This window comes from Lactuca serriola, chromosome 5 (assembly GCF_051521515.1).
Source record: "Lactuca serriola cultivar US96UC23 chromosome 5, Lser_US96UC23_V15, whole genome shotgun sequence".
In the NCBI taxonomy this organism is placed as follows: Eukaryota; Viridiplantae; Streptophyta; class Magnoliopsida; order Asterales; family Asteraceae; genus Lactuca; species Lactuca serriola.
This window is the reverse complement of record NC_136412.1, coordinates 65234888-65245705: the sequence shown is the minus strand read 5'-3', so window position 1 is coordinate 65245705 and position 10818 is coordinate 65234888.

Here is a 10818-nt window from a genome sequence, read left to right as displayed (position 1 = left end):
GGTGAATATTTCCTAAGCCCACAACCAAACAAGGAATAGGAAATATGGAGGAAGTCACACACTCCACTTTCTATCGGACTTCAATTTTATCTAACCCTATTGTATATACTGAGAAATCATATAGTTAGTATTCCTTGGGAAAGTTTAGGAAAAGCATATCTTTGTATAAAGAATTAGTTAATACTATTGTGAATATTCATTATAACCATACTAATGCAAAGTTAGTCCCGTATAGATCTATACACCAACTCACACTCTCCCTTAAGAAGACTCTGGTTATAATTAAGATTCTTACGGGTACCCTGAGTGGTACATCGAGTGGTTCACAATCTTGTATTAGTTATTTACATAAAATGTAAAATCTTTTTATAATTTAACAAGTAATTTTGTAAAAATATTTCCTTTTGTTTCATAAACTATACTTATTATAGTTTATAAGTTCATTTCCATGTTTTAACCTGGATTTTTGTAAAATAGTTTCTATGATTCATAAACCATACCTATTATAGTTTATAAGTTGATTTCTATGATTTTAACAAGTTTCAAGTTCAAATACATTTAAACAGTGAGAAAACATAATAAGTAAATTATGTTTTTAAACACAAGCAATCTTGTGTTTTACTTGTATCCCCCCCTTAAAACATTAAAAATCTTGGAAAATATGGGGGTATGAACTCACCTTTTTGTGGGTGATTCGATTGAAGGTTCGGTTTAGGATGTTTTCCACTAGTTAGATCTCGGGACAAAAACAAGACCTAAATAGCAATTTCTGCAAGATATACATATTCTATTAATGACTATTATCATAAGAATGATAGGAATTCGATCTAATCTGTAAGTATAACTTACAATAAAGGTGTTAGAAGCAAGTTTGAAGGCTGCAAGAAGGGTTCACGGCCCAAGAACACCAAGTGTTCTTGAGTTCACGGCCCAAAGTGTGAAGATTTGAAAGTGTTTGGAAGCTGATTTCAAGATCAAAGTGTGATTCTTAAAAGTTTCTAGGAAGATTTCGCATGTTCTTGAGGGGAGGGAAGGTTTTTCGTTGATGATACTTGAGAGAAAATTGAGTATTTGCGGCCAGAAGAGGAGAAGTGAAGAAAATTCTGGTCAAATCTATTTATATAAGGAAGAGTGTGGGACCCGAAGGAGTTCACGGCCGAAGTGTTCACGACCGAAGGCGAGATCACGACCGCAAACCAGAGGTTCATGGTCCGAGGTTGGTTCACGGCTGCGAGGCATGTTTATGGCTCGGAGTGTGTTTGCGGTCCTAACTTCATTTGCGGTCCCCATGCAAAGTTTCTTAGTTTGGAAAAATGTTCTTTATATTTCACTTCTAATTCAGCAACTCTTCAATTTTAAAGTTTTAAAACAAGTTAGGAGTTAAATCTATTTAAATAAGATAAATCAAAATTAGGAGGTTGACTTTTACTAGAATAAAAATTTTCGGGTTGTCACATATTAATCCCTAGAAAAATAATTACTCAATTCAACATTATTTAAATAAGGCTATGATCCATATTTCACTCCATGATGTGAGTTGGCCTTCGGATCTCTTCGTCCTCCGAATCCATTGACTAGACTTCAACTCTTCCAAACACATCATCCTGTTCCTGCACAATCAAAGTAGGTTTAGCGTCATCTATATTTTTCTTCTTTTTGATCACTTCCATCTTTATGAGATAATAGGCCTCATCATCCTCTTCCTCTTTCTTCTCATTCATTCTTCTTAGCATGCACTCCTTAGCTAGATGATTTTTTCCATGACAATAATTACAGTTATAGCCAGAGTCCCCCATAAGCTTCTTCTCCTTCTTCATTTCTTCCTTTTGAGAGTTGTTGGAACTTTCATCCTTCACTTTCTCTGAGCTGTAACTTCCCTACCAGTTTCGGTTTTGTTGCGTCCAAAGTTCTTCTTTGCAAACTTCCTGGGGTTTTACACCATGAGTGCATATTCCTCTTTTGTAAGTTCTCAATCTAAGAGATCCGTCTCTGAACCTTCTTCTTCTTTCTACAACCTACTTTCCCTTTGCAACTAGGGTTAAAGAAGGGAGGTAAAAGAAAACCAAAGGCAGAACCCTCTGAACCTGCTCAATTTCCAAAGAAGAAGAAAATTAGGCAAGCCGCTCGCATGCCAAGGACTCTAACTCCAAGTGTTCAGGAGGATTCGCAGTCCAACACCATTTCTGACATTAGCACACATGAGCAGGACCAACACGAACATGACGATACTGCTGCGACTTCGCAACCTATCGTCTCGCAGTCCACTCCTACTCAAACTAATCATGAGGTAACCTTCTCTATGCCAACTTCAGTTCCTATTTCTGATGATTTCTTTCAAGATTTTACTCCACCATCACCCACTACTACAACAACACTAATCTCAATCGCTCCCTGCCCAAATGTTTCTATGGGTGTTTCGCAACCTCAAGCTTCTATTCCGCCATCCACTCCTTTGTTCACTGACTCTACAACAACAACAACCACAACCACTAGCACACCTCCAATTTCTGTCACCGTATCTGATACGGGGGCAGGTGCTTCAGGTTTCACTCTTGGTCATGAGTCTACTCCCATCTCTCCTCTTCGACAAGGTGATCCTGATACTGTTTTCGGGTATGATGTCGATGATTTCGAGGCTTTTACTTATATTCCTTTCACAATACAAGATGACAGCAATGATGATGCTCCGATCACCAAAGGGCAACTCAAAGCTCTGAATGAGAAGATGGATTCCTTGCTTGAGTCCACCAAAGCATCCTCTCACAGTGACTATTCTCAGGAGGCGGTCAAGGCATTCTTTGAAACACTCACAAAAGAGCATTTTGCGAACCTTGACAAAACCAACCAAGCTATCGAGAATTCAGCATCCGTCTGCAAGGAAACGACCGAAAAAGTCGATAAACTACTTTCTGATGTCAAAACTTTCATGGTTGATTATCAGAATTCCTTGGAATCAAACACTACAAAAGCAAATCAAGTAATTTCCAATCTTAGAACCACTCTTCATAATGAGAAGGCAGCTCTTGAGAAGGTTCGTACTGGACTCCAGACCGATAATACAAAGTTCCAAACCTCCATCACTTCAAAAATTGAGAAGCTTCATGAAGATTTGGCACTTGAGAACAAAATAATGGATGACCTCGTCGTCAAAACAAAAAAGGTGAAGGTTTTATCCGTCAAGCTGGCTAATGCTAATCATCATATTGATGAGCTAAAATTCAAAAAAGCTGTGATGAAGAGCTGCATTGCCGACGTGAATGCCTTCCTGTCCAATCTCATTGAGATGCATGATTCTCAACTCATGATCTTTGTAAGGTAACATCTGGATGATAGACTTAGGTCTATGTTCTCTATGCTTAACAGGATTGAGGGTGTTTCGGAGTCTGGCACACTTCCGAAACAAGGGGGAGATAATGAGAAGCAATCTGCGAAAGAACCCCAGAAAGCAGCCAGAACTTCTAGTGACAATGAAACTAAGTCAAAGGGATCTGATCCGAAGGATAATGTAACTTCGGGATCAAAGGGAAAGGAAAATATCATTGATGATGATAATGAAGAAGAAGAAGGCGAAAACTCAAAACTTAAGCGAAAAGTACGTGATGCAGTTCTCGATGAAAACCTGCGAATTGCAAGAGAGGCTGAAGCGCGTGAAAAGGAGCTTTGTGATGCTCAGATTACTATAGAAGCTAAAAAGGTGTTAATTCCTGCTTGCTCCGTGAAAAGAATCTTGACCGAAGCAGTTGACAACCCAAGAATTCATTGGTTAGAGCCGGTCACTTCTTTCGATCTGGAAAACACCTTGGATTCGCAACTGGATTTCCCAATCACTCCGAAAGCTTTTATGTTTTGGTTTTTTGAGAGAATTTTGAATGCACCAGATTCAGACGAGAATGTGAACAAAGGGAAAGGAAAATATCATTGATGATGATAATGAAGAAGAAGAAGACGAAAACTCAAAACTTAGGCGAAAAGTACATGATGCAGTTCTTGATGAAAACCTGTGAATTGCAAGAGAGGCTGAAGCGCGTGAAAAGGAGCTTTGTGATGCTCAGATTACTATAGAAGCTAAAAAGGCGTTAATTCCTGCTTCCTCCGTGAAAAGAATCTTGACCGAAGCAGTTGACAACCCAAGAATTCATTGGTTAGAGCCGGTCACTTCTTTCGATCTGGAAAACACCTTGGATTCGCAACTGGATTTCCCAATCACTCTGAAAGCTTTTATGTTTCGGTTTTTTGAGAGAATTTTGAATGCACCAGATTCGGATGAGAATATGAACAAGTCCCTGATTGCTTTTTACTTACAGCATGGCAAGCCCCAACATCTCACTTGGAGTGTAATGAAAATAACTACTGTGAAGGTGATTGGTCCTGTTCAAACTGACAGCTTCGCCAATGCCAAATTTAAAACTGCTCGAGGATCTGAGAGTTTTGTGTTTGAGTTGTCACTCGAAGACTTGCCATGTTTGAACCCCTTCGATTTGATAACTTTGTTACATCTCTTGATGAAGGACAAAAAGAAGTACGAACCCATTGTGGCATATATCAAGAGGATGTTGGTTTCACACATCCTTGAAGTAGGGAAGATGGTGTTGGATTAATTTCTAAGTCCATAACTATAATTGGTAAGACTTGACCCGACCCAGCATGGTCCATTTGGATTGCATGGCATCATGCATTTGGATAGACTATAATGAGAGAAATAACACTTAAGGTTTGTTAATATATTATAAGTTCTAATATATTAATAAGGTTATTTAATTAGTATTGATCAAGAATTAATTTGGAATTAATTAAGTGATCAAAAGGAGACTAATTAAATATATGGGTTGATTGTGTAAATCATTCATTCTTATTTATGTTGGCATGCGATCCAAGATTCCTTATGTTGGAATAAGTCCATGGGGTGACCCATGGATACTCCATGGAGGTTAAAATCCATGGAGCATAAGGAATGGGGTAAAGTTATGAGTTACATGGTCTAACCCTAATAGCCACCATATAAAAGAATCCCATGGCTCAAGAAATCGGCCACTATGTGTGAGAATGAAGGGCTAGCCGATTTCATGAAGTGTGTATGTTCTCTCAAGTCATTCCATGTGCATTTGGTGATGTGTGAACCATTTGAGGTGTCACACTTGGGGCACTAGGCACTCAAGCTTCATGAAGACATTCCACATCAAAGAGGTATGTAATTCTAACTTGATATATTCATTTGAATCAATGTTATTATGCTAGCTAGGATGAATACCTTGGAAAGTTCATATTTGCATGTATAATAGAGAAAACATAGATCCAAGGTATTTAGGGTTGCATGTACACTTAGGAGTGTTAGAATGCTCAAAACCCAACAGATGGATGTTGAAATTGATTCAGTATTACGAAAGAAACCAACGGTCCTTCCCAAAGCTTCTTTGAAAGATATCAACAAGATGAAGATGGGGGTGATTGAAAAAGACAATTGGAGTGTGATGTTTCAACGAGGATCGAAAGAAATAGGCGATATCCATAAATGCCTGTTTGCTTTGCCCGATAAGCACCTGTTTTCCACTTCATGCTTGAACTACGTTTTGGATATCACGGAGCAATGCAAAGCGAATGATGCAGCTGGGAAGAAATGCTATTCGAATATGATCAAATGGTATATAGCAGTTTGCAGTACTTTTCTCAGTCTCATGCCCAAGCTCTTCAAGACACAGAAACGAACACATTAGTGAAGAGTCTTCTTCCTCAATTGACACAAAGGGGGAGATTGTTAGGTTTAATGGATTGCGTCAATTGTGTATTTTGTGTGTAAGTCCATTTTATGTAACGCGTTGGGCTTGTCCACCCGGTGTCTTTAATGATTAGGGTTTAGCTATATATAGTGCCTGCATGCACCGTGTTTAGTAAGGATAGTTTTTGTAACCATACCGTGCCTTTACAATAGAAGTTGTTAATTGAACTCTTCTAAGGCATACACTATAATCATAAACACGACTTTGATCTTCATTCTTTTGTGTTTGATTCTTATTTATGTTTTGAATTTATCGATCACTCTTACTGTTCTAACAAAACACTTAACAAATTAACAAACTATATCCTTATAATTATTCTCAATCCAGTGTTACTTATTGTGTTCTTGTATGTAACCTAAAAGGACTATGTTATTATTAGAAATATTACCAATAGTTATAACCTTGAACACTATCTATCTATCTATATCTATACTTTACTATAAAAAAACATTTTTCCTTTCACCATATGCATTTGAAACTCTTACGACTTTTCAATTTCTCTCAAATAATGATTTTAATAATATTAAATAATTGCAAAACCTAAGGTAATCCTAAATTAACTAAACTTTAATATTAAAATAACAGCTTTTACTATTATATAAAATTGTGTCTTTACCCTTTGACATGTTTTATATATAAATTAGTTTGAATATGTTGTTTTATATAAATCATTATCATTTTAAAGTCACAAATTTTGAATAATTTGTATAAAATACTTAAATTATTAATTTAAAGATAACCTTAAAGGGTTAACTTAAATTGAAATTTTAGTTATAATTAAAAGAAATTCCAAAGATTATTTTGTAAATAAATGAATGTTATAAATTATAGTGTTAAATGCAAAACCTAAATTGTAATCCCAAATTAACTAGAAAAAATTATAAAATTATTTTTATAATCACAAAGAGTTTCCAAATAAGTAGCTTAAAAATAATTTACAACAACAATAGTTAAAAGTAACATTATATAAAAAGTTATATTGTTAACTTTAAAAACAAAAACAATGTTTTATGTTTTAAGTAACTACAATGATAGAAATTAAAATTATAAGCAAATATTTTTTTAAAAGTGTTGTATATGAACCATTCCCATTTTAAAGTCACAAATTTTGACTAGTTTTTATAAAATATTTAAATTTTTTACTTAAATATAACGTTAAAGGGTTAACTTAAATAGAAATTTCAATTATACTTAAAAAAGTTCTAGATATTATTTTGTAAATAAATGAAAGTTATAAATTGCAATGTTAAATGCAAAACCTAAATTATAGTCCCAAATTAACTAGAACAATTTATAAAATTATTTTTATAATCACTAACATTTTCCAAATAAGTAGCTTAAAAGTAATTTACAACAACAATAGTTAAAATTAACATTATATAAAAAAATATATTGTTAACTTTAAAAATAAAAAACAATGTTTGATGTTTTAAGTAATTAGAATGATATAAATTAAAATTTGAAGCAAATATTTTAAAAAAGTTAATTAATCATAACAAAAACTATAAACAACATTAAATCATATCTTTAGTTTTATGCTCTTTGTGAGTAACCCACGTGTAGAGGTCATTGAAACGATTAAGATTATATAGTTTTAATAAAATGTCCGCCTTATCATATAATCCAGAACAATTAATGTTTTATATCAACTTAGTATGGGAATTATTATATCAAAGTTAACATTAATACCTTTGTTATATATAGAAAAATATATATATTTATAAATATTTCAACTATAGTTGTATTTTGTGCAACGCTCGTGTATTCACCTAGTTTCCAATAAACATTACATTAAATATGTCATTTGCTAAGGCAATATCAAAGTGAGCAATATTAACACCAATGACAACCCATGCGATATGACGAAAAAGTCTATTTTGATCGCCAAATTTGAAATTTGTTCAAGTTTGGTTAGTCTACAAGTTTATATCCCTAAGGAATTTTAGACACTATACAATTTCGATTATTTTTGAAGTTTCGAAGGTTACATTTTTGAAGATCCTTTTCATCCCAAGGTGGAGTTAGTTATATAAGATCTAAAACCTTATTTGCATGGAAACACGCCTTTTAGTGACATGAAATTGTTCCTAAAGTGTTGCATATGAATGTTCCTTTTTTCCTTTGGAAAATTTGTTATTTAATGCACCCTTTTCTAATAAGTATTGCTTGATAGTTTTTGAGTGTTTTTAGGATTTTAGTTGGCATACCTATATGGTCTTAAATCTAACTTTTTTTTATTCATTCCATCATATTTTTCTTCACTCCCATTGCAATTGTCGATAAAGTCTTTGTAACCATCTATATAATCGATTTTCAATAAAAGTGTCTTGTGGTTTTTCAATTTGAGGTTTCCACTTAAAATTTTGTGCTCTAGTTTATGTTCTTCGTATTCATCTTGTTATAGCAAGTAATGTGTGACATCCTCATTTTCACTTTCATAAATGACCTCTTTATTTATGTTTATTTTAAAACAGAGTATTCTTTACATTGCGGAATTTGTCCCATAAAAGTATTTTCGAAGAAATATTTTTCATTGATTTATTAAAAACTTGGGATGTCATAACTAATATAAGAAACATAAGCATAACCATAATCATTATAGACTTTACAACATCATTTAAAACATGGCCTATATTTCCTCGAATCTCTCATCGGATCCAAACATCATTATATTTGTACTACTACTTGTGATACAAAGAAACTGAATGGGTCAGGTTGGAAAACCTGGTGAGTACATAGGGTTTTCAACCGACAATATTATAATCTTTAATTATATATATCACAACAAACAAATAACCCAATTACCCATTCCTGTTATCCTCACTTCATAATCCCTAGATAATGATCTTGAGGGATCTCTCCTAAAGGATCTTTTATCAGCAACGGTTGCCATCTATTCTTCCGTAAACATCTAGGCACAACAATATAATAGTAATTTGGGCACAACACAACAATACGATAGTACATCGGGTAAACACAACAGTACGGTAGTACTTTGGTCACAACATAGCAGGTCACAACTTATTATTTTACACAAACTTTTACTAACTAATATTTTCCTAGATGGCTAGTTACATCGGTACAATAGTAGATTGGGTGAGCAGATCAGTACGATAGTACTTTGGTCACAGCACATCAAGTCACAACTTATTATTTCGCCTAACCCTTTACTAAGCTATCATAGATCCTCATTTATTATTTCACACAATCCTTCACTATCCTATCACAACCTATTATTTCTTGTGAGTAGAATTTACTCCAGAACCTTTGAGCCTCATAATTGGTCCTTGTTGAGGTTATTAAGTCATAAAAAGTTGGCTCTTGAGGAGTATTATCCTTTCATGCAAGAACTAGTGAAATTTGATGAAGTTATGAAGCTTGGATTTTGGTTTGGACCCCCATTAAGCGATGTAAAGTCATAAAGTCAGGAACTTTATGACTTAAGACATCCCTTAGAGGTTAGATCTAAATTTTGACGTTTTTTGTCTTAACCATTAAGTGCTTAAAGTGGGATTTGGATACCTAAGGAGTACTCTGGGGGTACATAATGTAATGCACGGTTTCCCTGGTTCCTTACTTTGACAAGTTATATGTAATGCATAGTACTCAACCTAAGGAGTACTTTGAGCCTTTTGGGCCTTGGGTCTTTTGGAAGTTGGGCCATGAGCTGCTGGATCAGATATAGGAAGGGTAAAATGGTCTTTTACTTATTGTAATGATAGAAATGAATTGGACATTGGATTATGGGGAATTTTCTTAATTATTGACTAGGGATAATTTGGTTGGGTTCACTGTGAGGAACCCGGTAGCAGTAGTGCGTGTGTTTCGGTTATCTTGGATTGAGGTGGGTCTACTCATAGTGTTTGACTAGTTGAAGGCACCAATGTCAACCCATGGATTATTTTTATTTGTATGCTAGCTGTATGTGTGAATCTTGCATATGTTGTATGTGTTTGTATGCATGTTGGACGGGGCCTGATGAGTGTGTTGGTCGGGGCCCATCGCATGTTACTGATAGGTTTGTATTGGGTGCAGCTCGATGCCTAGTGGGCCCGATAGAGGTCGGGCAGGGCCCGATGAATACCGGGAAAGGCCCGATGCCGGGTGGGGCCCGATGTATGTATGTATGTAGTATTTTAGGGAACTCATTGAGATTTGTGCTTACGGTTTTATGGTTATGGTTTCAAGTACTTGCGGTTTGAAGGGAAGGGTCCGACTTGATCGCAGCACATCTACCTATGTTTCCGCATTTTGTAATTTTGGGATTGCACTCTGATAACAAATTTTTTCTCTGATATGCTTTTGAATGATTGAAAATGATAAATGGTATTTATAGTTGAATTAAAAATGAAAATTTTACCTTATACTTTTTGGGACGTTACAAATTGGTATCAGAGCCTTGGTTTGAGGGATTTGGGTACACTCTCAGGTGTAACGGAACTCAAACTGAGGAATTAACAATCTTTTGAAAGAAAAACAAATTCTAAAAAGATTTTTATATAGAAAAAATGGTGTGATGTGTGCAATCAGCCGAGCTTAACTAAGTGATTCCCAAAATATCCCTACATGTTAGTTATGCTATATGTTATGAGAATTGCATGCTAGAATAGGGCTAAGGATCTGCTTAGGATTTCATGATTAGGAGAGATGCCTTTATATACCTGTTGTTTGAGCTTTTAGAATTGTATGCTAGTATGTATTTCAGATGATTGGGATATAACGGCCTAATTAGGTGATGCATTGTTTAGTTTTACGATGCAAGAATGTTGCTTGCTTTGTGCTTTAAGGAACCCTTAGTGATGTGAGTTAACTATTGAGTGAATATGTTAAGTCATATGATGCAAAGGCTAAATAATGTTAGAGTTGTGGATTTGGCTCTATTGCGCAACTCTCGTTTGAGTTTAACCGTTGTAGGGATTGAGTCATTTACTCAAAGTATTATCTAAGATTTGTTGCATGTGATTGTATTCGTGAAGTAGTTAGTTGAAATCAGTGACAGTTCTTGAGAAGTTGATGACAGGGTGAGTTCAGGAACCTAGGAGAG